This window comes from Cupressus sempervirens, chromosome 4 (genome assembly GCF_028749045.1).
Source record: "Cupressus sempervirens isolate cs-2001-9-10 chromosome 4, ASM2874904v1, whole genome shotgun sequence".
Taxonomy (NCBI): domain Eukaryota; kingdom Viridiplantae; phylum Streptophyta; class Pinopsida; order Cupressales; family Cupressaceae; genus Cupressus; species Cupressus sempervirens.
The window spans coordinates 459,087,183-459,102,969 of NC_143121.1; positions in this window are offsets into that span (position 1 = coordinate 459,087,183).

The window sequence follows — 15,787 nt, forward strand, 5'->3', positions numbered from 1 at the left end:
CTAAAATTCTTATTGCTCAGCTGAGAACCAACTCTCACCAACTTCGTTGTGAGACCGAGCGTTGGAAGAGGCCAAAGGAGGCTTGGGAAGAGAGAATTTGCAGATTTTGCAATTCTGGGAAAGTGGAAACTGAACAGCACTTTATTCTAGAATGTGAGGCCTACAAGGATAGCAGGGATAAGTTTGCGGATACTATATGTGACAGTTCTTGGCATAACCTGTTCAACGAAGAGTACATTGAGCAATTGGGGGGGCTCATCATTAGTCTACACAAGAGGCGAACATCGCTACTTAAGTCTGCTTGAGTTGTCTTGCTGTCCCATAGGCTATTTTTTTTGGCCTCGTGGACGTTAAATTTTTATCTATCTATCTATCTATCTCTTGCATTTGGTTAATAAAATAATAATATTTGAAATTTACTAAATACAACAATCAAAGAGTGAGCATGTGCATTAATGTATTTATTGTAAATAGAGTACCACCATCCACAGTTGGCAACATGGACAACCAACCCTGGCTATCTTCACGTTTCTATAGTTGTAATTTTTTATTTATATTTGGAAACAGAGCCTATTTGAATGAATAAAATATTTATTTAAATATTAATAAGTTATAAAATATCAAATTTCTAATTAGATTGCCAAGCTTAAACAATAGAAAATAACTATCAAATATATTAAAATTATTTTAAAAATTTAAATTAATTAAATTTTTAAAAAGTAAATATAATATTCTTAATTTGTAATGACAAAACTTTAATCTTTTCTTTTTTTCTCTTCTTATTCTCCTACTCTGATAGAACTCTTATTAATTTGTCTCATTTATTATGTTTTTGTTGAAAAAAGTAATTAAACCTATTAGTAAGTTTACATAATTATTTTTTAAACTATATTGTAAATTAATATATAAATGTAACTTTGATCTTTGAAATAGTAATCATCTAAAATTAAATTTAAGATTTAAATTTTTCTGAGTCAATTTTTTAATAATATTTATGTGTGATAAAATAATCAAGTAAAAATCTAAGTATAAAATTAATGTGTTAATTATAATATGAAAAAATTAAAAATTTGAATCTTTGTGACAATCCAAATATATATAATAATTATGTGATGGATTTTAAAATAGAGATTCCATTAATTTACACTATACTAAAGCATGAATTGGAATGCCTTAACATGTGAGTACTTTCATGCTTGTGCCTTCAATTTTATGTTTCCATCTTCATGCAAATGCTCTAAGTTCGTTCACTCTCTTGTACTCAATATATTGGAGTGGAACCATTGGTCTCCATATTATCTCTTGCTCATTATTTTCAATCCTTCATAAGGAAGGGACTCCGACCCTACAAGAGCTCTTGTTTGGATATAGTTTGACTTAGCTAACCAAACAAGAATTGGGTATCAATAATAACATATAATATGACATCTTTTTAACATATACTGTATAAAAACTCTCAAGTAACTCAAATTCTTTATGCTTCTAAAACATTCTTAAATAGAGAACTTAGAGCCATGATTTTGGGTGGTAGAGTAATCGAGTGTTGCAAGTGAGGAGTGCTAGGAAGGTTTTTCTTTCATGGGTTGTTGATGTTTGCACTAATAATTTGGATTTTATTCATGTTGCCCCATGTTGCTTTTTTAAGGTGTTCTCAAGCTATTAGGAGGCCCTATTTTTTTTTTGGTTGTTGGTTTCCTTGATGATAGATTTGGTGTGGTCTTTGTTACTCGCAGGGGTTTGGAGATGTATTTTTTAGAGCCCCAATATGTGATTGACATCGTGTGAAGTTTAAAGACCTTCTCATCTCATGGTATTGGTTGTTGGTGGTGTTGGCCTTGTTCTTTGATGTTTATCCTCCTATTGGGCCCTACGTGGAAGTGGCCTCTATTTGTTGGGCTTTTGTTGTTGAGTAGCTCAGTGGGGTTCATGATTCATATCTTTGGTTCTCTCATGATTATTTCTCACCCTAGTGGTCTCTTGAGTTAAAGAAGATGCTTGCACCACTCTGTCTGTGCTAGAAGTGATTTGACTTGGGCTTTGAAGCTCTTCCTTGGTCTAAGCACTACCTAGTTGTCAAGTGTTGGTGTTTTTCTCTCTCTTCCCTTGCTATGTTTGTATGTCTTTCACTGTTGTTTTTCTTCTGTATTTTTCATTTATGGTTTCCTTGGTTTCAAGCTCTTTTATGGGTCTTATTGTGGAGCTTCTTCCATGGTTGTGTACTTATTACGAGAGAACCCTTGGATAGAATTGTGAAGGCGTTCCTGCTAGTGATAGGGGATTGTGTTTAACAGTGACTAACTTCATCCTTAAGTGTTTGGGAAGGAAGTGAAACATGGATTCCTTTGGTTTCTTTGAGGACATATCTAATGAGAATGGCCTTGACTTTCTCTTTGTTTCATGTAGTATTACATGTCTATGGAGTATCTCATCATAGGGTTTGTGGGCTCTTCATGGTTCTTTAGTGATTTATGGTTTGCTCACATTAATCTGGTGTGAAGAGGAGTTCTAAAATTACCAAGAGGGGGACTTGGTGTGTTTCATTTCATTTTCTTTTCTTTTTGGTTTTTTTGGAGGTGATGACCTTTTTCTTTCAAGCTCTTGAATCCTTTTTGTGGGACCAATAATTTTGTTTTCTAGAATGGTCAATCGTATGATGACACTCTAGAAGGACTTGTTGTGGTCCTTTTCTTGTGGTGGATGCTTATTATTGATGCAAGTGTTGTTTTACTAGATCGGGGAGAAATTCAACTTACCACCGAGTTGAATGGCTCCAGAGGATTTCTTCTCTGTCTTCTTCCATGGTCCCTATAGTTGTAAGGGCATTTGCTATGGAGAAGGAAGTTGTGGTTGAGGGAAGTATTTCCCTCTCTAGGATCTCTTATGTGAAGGATACAATAAACCAACCAGCAATTGGGGTCTTTCTCCTACATATTTATTGGAGCATGGAGATGGGGGAGCTTGTTATTGGCTACTCTAATTAGTTTTGGTATTAGTGTGTTAGGAAAGAGCTCATGTTTAGTGAAGGCACATATGTTAATAGTGGGTAGCACATTAAGGGTTATGTTCTTATATTTTGGAGTTTGGATAGGTAGATCACAAATGGTGCCTAGAGTGTTAGGCTTAACCATGTCTTTTTCCAAGAAGGCATTAACTCTTCAACATGGAGAGTTAGTTAGATTGGAAAACATCTTATAGCATGAGTCTTTGGCTTGGTTGTGATGGGAGTGGCTTACATTTCCAATTTCTTTTTCTTTTGTGTTGGTCTATCTTATTCGTCTAGTCAAGATAATAATTTTGTTATCGTTGGGGATTCCACCCATAAGTCGAATGTGAAATCAACAATTCCATGACACAAGGAAAGATCCTCTACTTGTGAGTAAAGCCTTCGCAAGGACCAATCTATGGATGTGAGCCAATTCTCCTTGGAAATACATAAACTAGAGCTCAAGGGAAATGGGAAAAAATGGATTGAAACGAAACTATGACTAAAAGGTTATACACCAAAATTTAGAATGATATACAAGTTGCACAATCACAAAATGATGAGATGGATAAGCTGTTTTCACCACCCACATTGAGCATGTTCTACAAACATTACTCAATCAGGAGGTTTCTTAGATCCAAATTTTTTGAAGTAAATATTAATAATTTCACAACAAAAATCTTTAAAAACAACAACACACCTAATGTCATGTATTATAATATGTGTTTCCTGAATCAAGAATGTAAGGAATTATTTTTAAAAAGGAAAATTACTTCACAAAGTTTCAATTATAACTCAAAACCATGCATAAAATCATAAGCAATAGATAGGAAATTTGTACCTTTTATTCATCACCAAGAATCTACAAAAATGTGTTCCAATACAATAATGCCCAAAATTGCAATGTGAAAAAGGAAAGAAAAATATAAAGCCAGTCATAAAATGAGGTAAAAAATACATCATGTAAAATAAAATCAAACTCAGAGGGTCGAATGGAATTGAGAAGTTTGAGAAATGAGGGATCAAACTGCAAGAAACTGAATGCTAACAAAGCCAAGAACTCCTTGAATTGATGTATAATGGAAACTCTACTCCAATCAAACTCCAACCACTCAAAAAATCATAAATGAATTGGGTCAAATGTAGAAAAAGCCCCAGGAAAAGGGAACGACAACTAAGAATAATCATGATCTAATGGAGAAGAAAGTGCTTTTAACTCACTGATCACCAGGAATCACTCTAAAACTATAACCGACTTGCCCAAAATTACCCCCCAACTGAGAAATCTCCCTCTAGAAGTGTACTGGATCTGTGAGAAAACATTCACTTTTTTTTGCCATATATACAAAGGTATAATCTCTTAAAAAATTAATTTTAAATCTTTACACTATATGTTTATATATAAGATTTAATTCATAAAACCTAATTTTATCTAATAATATGCAGTATTTAGTGAATAATATAATTAATTCAATATTGCATGTATTAGATGGAAAATTATTACTTAATAATAATAATTGATATTGATATATATATATATATATATATATATATATATATATATATATATATATATATATATATATATATATATATATATATATATATATATATATATATATATATATATATATATATATATATATATATATATATATATATGTATATAATCATTAAACGGTCGAAGCCTTTATATTATATTTAAGTGTTAAAAATAAAGTTACATTGTTCTTCGTTCAAATGGGCACTGGTAGGAAGGAATGGAGCAAGAAAACCTCCAATCTTTCCCAAGACCAAAGTCTTATATTATATAGATTTTAAAAGGGTCATTCCCCAGTAAATTCAAAATTAATAAGATCTTACAATGTCCATTTATTAGATCTTATATTGACAGGAATAACTTTTCTTGTAATATTCAACTTGTCTTCCAAATTTAGACTTATGATGCTAGTCGAAACTGAATATACCTCCTGAGATAGTAGTTCTCTACTAACCTACACATCAAAGAAGACCTTTCTTTCCACAAGGGGGTTAGTAGTACTAGTCCAAAAGAATAAATGAAGGGATCAAAAACAAGATTGGATAATAGAACCTTTTCTATAACAAATTTCAACACTTTTCTTGTTAGCTATATGTAGATTATTATGAATTGGTAAAATACTGGTTGATTTATCAATTTTTTATGTTAGTGTTCTTTTGATGTTTATACGAGCTTAGACTGTCCAGATTAGTGAATAAACCAATCATACTATACTTGTACTATATTTGGAAGGGTTAGGAGTGATTAAAAATTTTCATTAAAAGATTTCATTGCCTCTTTAATGTTGCTTGCTATAGTTGATTGATTTATTTCCTTATATGTTTCTTTCAAATTTTGAACTTCTTAATTTAAATATGATTGTTCCTACATGAGTTGAAATATGTGAAATACAAACTGGCAAAATGATATTACTAGCTTCTGAAGGTGATAATACCAAGATTCTACCATTATTCATACATTTAGAAGAAAACAAATATGAAGAGCCTAAATGCATCATACAGATATTGACAAAACTAAAAACCAAATTCATCAAGAACTATAATTCTATTTTGAAATGAGATGATCAAGGGTTACATCAATTTTGTGTGCCTAAGGCAAGAGAATCCTATCAGTACTAGACAACAACAGAAGCAAGGCGGAAAGGAAGGGCCTAAATAAGAAAATAGGACCCAAACAATGACCAAGGCAAAAACTTAGAGACATAATCTGATACCGTCCAAAACACAGAGAAGCCAAAAGGCAGGAAAGGAGGAACAAGAAGAGAAAAACCTCCATCTAGCGGTCGAGATGATTACAATTCAACATCTAAAAAAAACAAAAAACTATCAAGTAGTAGAAGCCAACAAACTTAAGCTTCCTTTTTCCAGTACACGATGATGATTTTCACTATGTCCTTAGGGTTCTCGGTTTGGAAGTTTGGGTGGAAATTTGTAGGAGCTTTTCTCCCTACTGGACTTTTCCATATTTGGGATACAAAAATCCAAAGCTTCCTGGTTATCGAGCTCCACTCCTAATTTAATATAGGAATTGAAGATGTTGATATAATGCCTGAGCTAGGCCTTTTTATGATCTTCTATAATCCCTCTCCACCTGAGAAGAAAATGGATACTAGCTTCCATTTTTGGCCACTCCTAAAAAAATAAGGCATTCTTTCAAATTACCAGAGAGGATCATCTAAGGACAATGACCAGCTCGAAGCTCCCAAGTGGATGCACCGTGTAAAGCTCTAACAGAGGGATTCTAAGCTTCTTATCTATACTCTTAACAACTTCTTCAAGACCTACACACTAATATGGATTGAATACATTATAGCAAAGCCTAGTAATCACCCACTTCTCCAGTTCGGCTCTGGCCAAAGACCCTATAAAGGAACCTACAATGTCGTTGTTGGTTCTCCAAGAGAAGTCGTAATTGAAAACATCTTCCTCTAAGACACGGTTAATAGTGATCCTAGTCATGTCATCAACAGGATTTAAAAGATGGTTCCATCTTTCTGGTTTAACGTTACCTCTAAATGCCATGGTACGAACCTCTAAGGAATGAAATAAATTAACACTGGTCTCCATACTAATACTATAGCTAAATCAGGCTCAACAGAGTCAAGGCAAAATAAGCAACAAAAATTTAGACAAATTTAAATAGAAAACTAACAATCTCAAAGGAAGGATCCACAAGAGTTGAGATTACTTGACGTCATTTTTTGATGCCAAATAAAGGAAAATCATTTAATGATGATACAAGATGGTACCTAGTGTCAAGCAATGATGAAAAATTAAGGGGAATAATAAAGAGGTTACATAGGTTGGAAGTTACAAAAAAATTGTAAAAAAGAGGCCGAGAGAAAGATTAGAACTAGGGATAAAAACTTATAGGATTCAAAAATATGTTCCTAGATAAACTTACTAATTTCCTAATTCTTAAAATGATTTCCTTTTAGATATGGAAGTCTTATTGTCATAACTGTTTTTATTTTTAAATTAAAAATCCTTTTTTATTATTATTTTTAAATTTACATTTTTAAATCTTTAAAAGTCTTGATTAATAATTAATAATTCTTCCCCATCTACCCCTTTGTTTGCTAAAAGATTGGCTTTTTGATTTCCTTCTTTAAATATGTGTTGGATTTTGGTTTCCTCAAAGAGATAAAAAATCTTTAAAACTTCTTCTAATTTTGAATTTAATACCCAATTAGGGATGTTTCTTTTTCTTAAAGTGTTAAGAACAATTTGAGAGTCTCCTTCAATAATGAGTCTTTTGATACCTAAATCAAAGCATCATTTGAGTCCTTCTTAGAGGGCTTCAAGTTTAGCTAAATTATTCTTCATGTTACCCATCTATTTAGCTCTTTTGATAACCCATCTCCTTGAGTCCTTGTTTATTATACATCCTATCCCTAAGATCCCAGGGTTGCCTCTAAATGCCCTATCAAAGTATAGTTTTGACCAACCTAAGGGGGGTGGTTCCCATTTACATTTATCCCTTGCCTCTTGACTCCTTTTTGTACACTCATGGTGGGTTGATCAAATTATTCCAATTTCTTTTCATTGTACTATCCTAGTCTGAAAATGCCCCTTCTACTTTTGGCGTCTTGCTTAGATGCATATTCATCACTTCCACTATACACAGTTCTATTTTATTGAGTAGCATAGAACTTGTTAATTCTTTTCACAAAATATCCTTCTATTTCTTTCTTTCTTGATTTCCCACAAAAAGATCGAGGTGCAAATGTTCCAAAGTTTATACATGTACACACACACACACAAATATTTATAATATGTTAATGTATACATATATGTGCATAGATATCTAAAAGTTATGATGTAGCTAAAAGTTGTATTTGTTAGTATCCTTATTATCTAAATTATCCATCAAGGAAAATTTAGCTAATAAGAATGAGAGTTACATTATCTAGTTTTGGTTAAGAAGACTATTCAATTTTTGGTTAAGTTACTTATAATTATAGATTAAGACGTTTTCACCATCAACACCCTTATTTGCTAACTGATCTACCGCTTTATTACATTCCCAAAAAATACGTAGAATATGAATATCTTCGAAGAGGTCTAAAAGATTTAGAACTTCTTCCAGTTTAGAATTTAAAACCTAGTTTGGTGTCTCTTTTTTTCTAATGACATTTAGGAAAATATGTGAATCTCCTTCAATAATAAGTTTTGACATACTTCGATTTAGGAAAATTTGGAGACCTTCTTGAAGGGCTTCCAATTCAGCAAGGTTTCAGCGGTTGACCCTATCGATTTGGCCTTTTTAGTAATCCAATTGCTAGAAACATTATTAATGATGCATCCTATTCTAGAAATACCAGGATTGCCTCTTAAGGCTCCATCAAAATTTAATTTGGTCCAACCACTAGGGGGTGGAATCCATCTACACTTGTCCCTCGCCTTTTTTTTTTATACATAAGCGAGGGATCAATTAGGTTTTTCCAACTCTTTTTCATTAGACCATCCCACTCTGAAAATGATTCTTCCTCTTTTGAGATTTTGCTAATGTAAGAGTTTAAGGTTTCAACAATACAGGCCTTAATTTTATTAGTAAGCTCACATATAGTCATATCTTGATCGTGAAATATTTTTTCTATTTCTTTCTTTCCATACTTCCTGAACAAGGATAGATAGACAAATATTTGAGAGTTTACCATAGATACAACTACAACTGTCAGTTGGCCACCCCCTAAGAAGATCATCGAGAGATTCTAGCAAAGGAGCGGTCCAACCCAACATATGTCAGAGTCATTCCCAACAATATTGTATGTATGGAAAATTATATAAGAGATTATCAGTATCTTCATTGTCATGCTTACATAGCACACATCTTGAAGGGCCCTCAATGCCCATCTTTCTGTGTTTGTTGGCAGTTAGAATCCTATTCTAGGAGGTAGTCCATAGAAAGAAGCCTGCCTTTGGCAGGCAGGAAGAGTCCCATCAAAGTTTGAGGGAAGTATTAACTTCTTCCCACCTCTGGGAATGAGTGATTACTCTATATCCATTTTTTACGTTATACGTACCATCTTTTGATGCTGCCCATATGAGTTTTTCATTTCTCACTAATTGTTTTATTTTCCTCTTATGAATGATATTTTCATAAACCATTTGTTACTATTGGTTCCAAGTCAATATTATCCATTAATATCTTTTTTAGTTTTAGAATTTCTAACCTTACACCCCCAAAGTTTGACTAATTGATCTTTAAGAATAACTGGGATACCCATGTTATCTACTGGGCAGTGGCCATCGCAAGAGTCCTCCTAGAAGAAAGCTTTGTCACAATTACCAACATTAAACCTTTTTAACTGCTAATTCCAAGTCAATATTATCCAAAGTTATGAAGCAGCTAAAAGTTATATTTGTTAGTATCCTTATTATCTAAATTATCCATTAGGGATAATTTAACTAGTAAGAATGAGAGTTACATTATCCAATTTCGGTTAAGAAGACTATTCAATTTCTAGTTAAGTTACTTATAATTATAGATTAAGATATTTTCACCATTAACACCCTTATTTTCTAACTGATCTACCACTTTATTACCTTCCCATAAAATATGTAGAATCTGAATATCTTCGAAGAGGTCCAGGAGATTTAGAACTTCTTCCAGTTTAGAATTTAAAACCCAGTTTGGTGTCTCCCTTTTTCTAATGGAGTTTAGGAAAATCTATGAATCTCCTTTAATAATAAGTTTTGAGATACTTAGATTTAGGAAAATTTGGAGACCTTCTTGAAGGGCTTCTAATTTAGCGAGGTTGTCGTGCAGTTGATCCTATTGATTTGGCCATTTTAGAAATCCAATTGTCAGAATCATTATTAATGATGCATCCTATTCTAACAGTACCAGGATTACTTATCGAGGCTCCATCAAAATTTAATTTGGTCCAACCACTAGGGGGTGGAATCCATCTACACTTGTCCCTCGCCTTTTTTTTATACACAAGCAGGGGATTAATTAGGTTATTCCAACTCTTTTTAATTAGACCATCCCACTCTGAAAATGATCCTTCCTCTTTCGAGATTTTCTTAAGGTGAGAGTTTAAAGTTTCAATAATACAAGCCTCAATTTTATTAGTAAGCTCACATACAGTCATATCCTAATCATGAAATATTCTTCTATTTCTTTCTTTCCATACTTCCCAAACAAGGATAGATGGACAAATATTCTAGAGTTTACCATAGATACAACTACTACTATCAATTGACCATCCCCTAAGAAGATCATCCAGAGATTCTAGCAAAGGAGCGGTCCAACCCAGCATATGTTAGAGTCATTCCCAACAATATTGTATAAATGGACAATCATATAAGAGATTATCAGTATCTTCACTGTCATGCTTACATAGCACACATCTTGAAGGACCCTCAATGCCCATCTTTTTGTGTCTGTCAGTAGTTAGAATCCTATTCTGGGAGGCAGTCCATAGAAAGAAGCCTGCCTTTGGCAGGCAAGAAGAGCCCCACACAAAGTTTAAGGGGAGTATTAACTTCTTCCCACCTTTGGGAATGAGTGATTACTCTATATCCATTTTTAATGTTATACCTACCATCTTTTGATGCTGCCCATATGAGTTTGTCATTTCTCACTAATTGCTTTATTTTCCTCTTATCAATGATGTTTTCATAAACCTTTTTTACTGTTGGTTCCAAGTCAATATTTTCCAAAGTTTTCCATTCCCAACTTATACTACCATTAATATATTTTTTAGTTTTATAATTACTGACCTTACACCCCCATAGTTTGACTAATTGATCTTTAAGAATAGTTGGGATACCCATGTTATCTATTGGGGGGTGGCTATCCCAAGAGTCCTCCCAGAAGAAAGCTTCATCACAATTACTAACATCCCAAGTAAGATATTTATTAATCAAATATTTTCTTTTTACTATAAAATTCTAGCTTTCAGATCCTTTAGGAAGGATCCTCATTCTAAACAAGGAGTAAGGATTGGATGCATTTAGGTATTATTTATACAAAAAAATTGCCCATTTTTTATTTCTTTCTATGAATAGTCACCAAGTCACCTTGGCCCCTAATGCTTCATTTTGCCAACTTAAGTTTTTGATACCTAGACCTCCTAATTCCTTTAGTTTACATAAGTTCTCCCATTTTATAAGAGGTAGTTTTTTATATTCTTTAGCATCATTCTAAAAGAAGCTTTGAGTTTTGCCTCAAGCTTCTTATTAATGCTTTTCGATAGAGGTAAGCAAGAAATGGGGTAGGTTGGGAGGGAAAATAAGACTACTTTGATCTTTGTAACTTTACCGGCTTTTGTGAGGCATTTTTTTTTCCCACCTCCTATCTTTTTATCCATTCTATCAAGGATACTATGTCATCCCTTGTTAGTTTTACTACGTTTTTCTAGCTCTATTCCCAAGTATTTACATGGGAATGTGCCTCTTTTATATCTCATAATATTACATATCTATTTTTCTATTTCAAATTTGGTGTTAATGAATTTTTTATTATTATTTAGCATTCACTCTTTGACCTGAAGCTTCCATATACTGTTGAATGATTGACTTGAGGTCTAAGGCTTTTTTTATTGTAATTTCTCCTAGTATAATGGTATCATCTACATATTGTTGATGAGTTATATTAGGAACATTATCAGTTATGATAATTCCACTTGTTTTGTCATCAATGTGAGTTTATGAAATTGCTCTACCGAAGGTTTCTGCCATGGTAATGTATAGGAAAGGAGATAGGGGATCTTCTTGTCTTATACCTCTTGATATGTCAAAGAAACCTTCAAGAGTTCCATTAATAAGAACAAAAATTTTAGTTGTTGAGATGCATTGATAGATAAGATTAATCCATTGGTGTGAGGATCCAAAGGCTTCAAAGGTTTTTCATAGAAACCTCCAATCAACCATGTCACATGCTTTTTGAATATCTAGTTTCATGAACATGCTTACCATTTTATTCTTATTGGCTGAGTGTAATGTTTCTTTTATAATGAGTATCCCATCTAGAATTGATCTTCTTGGTACCAAAACTAGTTTGTTCTTTTGATATAAGCTTAGGGAGAATCAATTTCATTTGATTTGCTAAAATTTTGGATATGATTTTATAAGTGGTGTTGCAAAGAGCTATAGGTCTAAAGTCCCCTGGGTTTTCAAGATCATCTTTTTTGAGCATCAAGGTGAGAAAGGTATTATTAATTTCTCATAGTAATGATCCACCATTTCTTGATGCTTCAATGGCTTTCCAAAGATCAATTCTGATAATATCCCAACATTTTTGTTATAAGAAAGCTTAGAATTTAGCTGGACCTAGAGAACTATCAGGAGTCACGTTGAGTAGCACAAATCTAACTTCTTCCAGAGATATATACATTATTATCTTCTACAAACACCACTTTTGGTATGGCTTCAAGCATATTTTCTTGAGCTATCATATTCGAGATATCAAAATTATTTAATAGATTATTGGAATGATCTACAAAAACCTTTGCTATATTGTCAGGATTTTTAGTGATAGAGCCTGACAAGTCTTTAATTTTTATAATTTTGCTTTTAGCTCTGTTGTACAGAGTGCTATTATGAAAAATAATTGTATTATGGTCTCCTTCTAGCCATTTTTCTCTTGATTTTTGCCTCCAAGAGACTTCTTCATTTGCTAGAATGTTTTCCTACCTAGCGAGTAGTTCTTTTTCTAGAAAAAAGTTCTCATTTTCATACCTTTATTAATTACGCACGTGTTTAATTTTTTTAAGATTTCTTCATTATCTATTTTTTCTTTAAATATATTTTTGAATTGTTCTTTATTCCACTTAAGTATATTTTCTTCAATCATTTCCATCTTAGACACAAATATGTACATTTTAGAGCCTTTACAATTGGCTTGATTCCACTAATCTCTTATGAGTTCCATAAAATTTTGTTCTAAAAACCACATTTTTTCAAATTTAAAAGGATTTCTAAAAGGTTTAGTAGGTTCAATAAATTCAATTCTAATAGGATAGTGATCCGATCCTGCTATAGGTAGAATTGAGGCTTGAAAATCTAAATCTAATTCACCTAGCTCACCTTTGACAAAGAATTTGTCTAGTCTCTCAGTGATAAAAGAAAAGTCTTTCCTTCTATTATTCCATGTGTACTTGCCATTATTAATAGGAATATCAAATAGGTTATTAAGGTCTATCCATTTTTAAAATTCCATAGATGCGTGGGAAATTTGTTGGATGCCTCCAAAATTTTCACCTATATTCATGATAGTATTAAAATCTCCACCTATAAGAATGCATTCATTGTTGTGATTTTTTATAAATAGACTTATTTCTTCTCATATATTTCTTTTATCTATGTTATGGGTCAGTCCATATATGTTTATTAAAATGAGCTATAAGTTAGTCTTTATGCTTTTAATTCTGCTACTCATCCATGAATTATTTAAATTTACTACATTTAGAGTTACTTTCTTGGGATTCCAAATCATTCCTAATCCCCTTGAGGCTCCTCTCGATTCATGTAAGTTAATGTTCCAAATACCTAATATCTTTTCTAGCTTAATTCTTCTTCCTTATTCAGTTTTGTTTCTTGCAACATAATAATTTTAGAATAAAATTGTTTTAAATTATGTTTTAGTAAGCTTTTCTTGTTAGGCACATTTAAGCCCCTAGTATTCTAGGTAGTGATCTTCATGCTGCCTTCGGAAGGTTCTTCACTTCCCTAGATTAAGTAACTGACTAATCTTTTGTTGTTCTTTTACTTGCCCATCTACTTCTCTGAGTTTTTTAAGAGACTTCCTTCCTCTTTTAGCTTTCAATCTACCATATTTAGGGGTATTTATCCTTTCTTTATTCACCAAAATACCCAATTGCTCTATGTTCTCCTATGCATTTAAAGCACTTTCAGATCATTTTCCTTCTTTCTTGACTTTTTCTTCATTTTCTAATTCTTTCATTATCTATTCTACAAGGATTATCTGATTATCTATATGTATATTATTTGCTAAATCTGGTATACTCCATGTTCTGCCCAAATTAGTACCATCTCCTTGACCTATTATTGTTCTAGATTTGGTTGTCTATAAAGCTTTACTTCTCTTATCTTCATCCTCAATTATTAACATATCTCTTCTCAAATCTTCAAAGGTGTAATTATCTCCGCCTAGTTTTAGAACTTGTTGTATTAAATCCTCTTTTTGTAAGTCACTACTTTTAATAATTGATATATGTTATTTATAAGTCATGTTTAATAGACATTTGTTGGATATCTATTGAACATAATTTATACATCACATACATCATATATTATTAATATGTAATAATAGTTTTATTAATTAAATCCATAAAAATATAAGTAAAAATAAAATGAATAGATTTTGCTTCATAAAAAACTCAAGTCAATAGACCTAAAACATATTAAAGCCTAAAACTTCCTCATTTGCATTTACATTCATCCATTCTTATGTGAACCTTCTGCTAAGATTGTGTATATTGCACACATTGCATAATATTGTTTATATTATATTACTTTATTTTAACATGTAATGTTGTGCCTAGATGGATGTGCAACATGTAGAGATTCCCATGGATATGCTTGATGAGTTGTATTGTAACAATGTGATAATTTTTCAAATCAGGCAGCTGAAGAGTTTGCGGATACAACTAAGGAGTGCAACAGACTAGTGAAAATTGGTAATTCATACTTTAGCCTTGGCTCCATTTCTCACCCTTAGAGGTTTGTAATGTTTGTGGTGATTGAGTATATTACCTTAGATGGCCAATTTACTAAGATATATGGACACAATTTTATGAACCATTTTAGGCATAGGGTTAGGCTCAATTTACCCTTCTACCTCAGACAATCATTCGGTAACACTATTTTAGCCATTCAAAATGATTATGAGGATGATCATGCTTGTCTTAAGGGCTTAATGGTTCTTGTTATGAGCCTTTTGAAATCCAAAAAAGTGGATAGACCCCATCAGAGCAAGAAATCTTTAGATCATGAGACAGAAGGATGCGAATCAGAGGAGGAATTTGATGAGGATATAGAGGATGAGGTTGTTGAGGTTGAGATAAAGAAGAGGAAGAAATGTGATCTAGGGAGCTCATATAGGAAGAAAAGGAAGGATAAGGAGATTGATTATGAATAAGACACTGATTCTGAAGAGGAATAGGAAGAGGGTATGGAGAAAAAAGGGATTTTAGGCAAGGTTTTAGGAAACAAGGGGAAGATTGTTGAAAGGGATTTTGTTCCCTTTGATGATGAAATCCTAATTAATAGGATGGAAAAATAGGGAAAAAGAGCTTTCTTGGGATTTGGATGTTGATAAAGGGGTTAAGGAGACTGAGATGGATAGGAACAAATTGGGGAGGCTTGAGGATTACCTTGTGCATGATAGGGATGAGGAAGACTAGGGGTTTCTGACAAGAATCTTTGGTAACCAGGGCTTATGATGAAGGATATTGGAAATCTAAAGTAGCAGATGCAGGACATCTTGAGAGATTTTGATCAGCTCAGCAGGACGACTAGGGGGGAGAGAAGGTTGGGTCAACACATTAACAGACTATTTGAGGTTATAGGCAATGTTGAAGAGGTGAAGAATTTGATGAAACATGTTCCACCACTTGAAGCCAAGAACAAAAATATGGATTAGCTAGGAAAAAGACCTACAAAAAAGAGTGGATGGACTAGAAAATAGAGTGGTTAACTTAGAGAAAACGGTTAAGAAATTGGCCGATCGAAATTGCACTATCTTGAAGACAGTGGCTGACAATTTTAACACCCTGTTGAACAAGCTTGAAC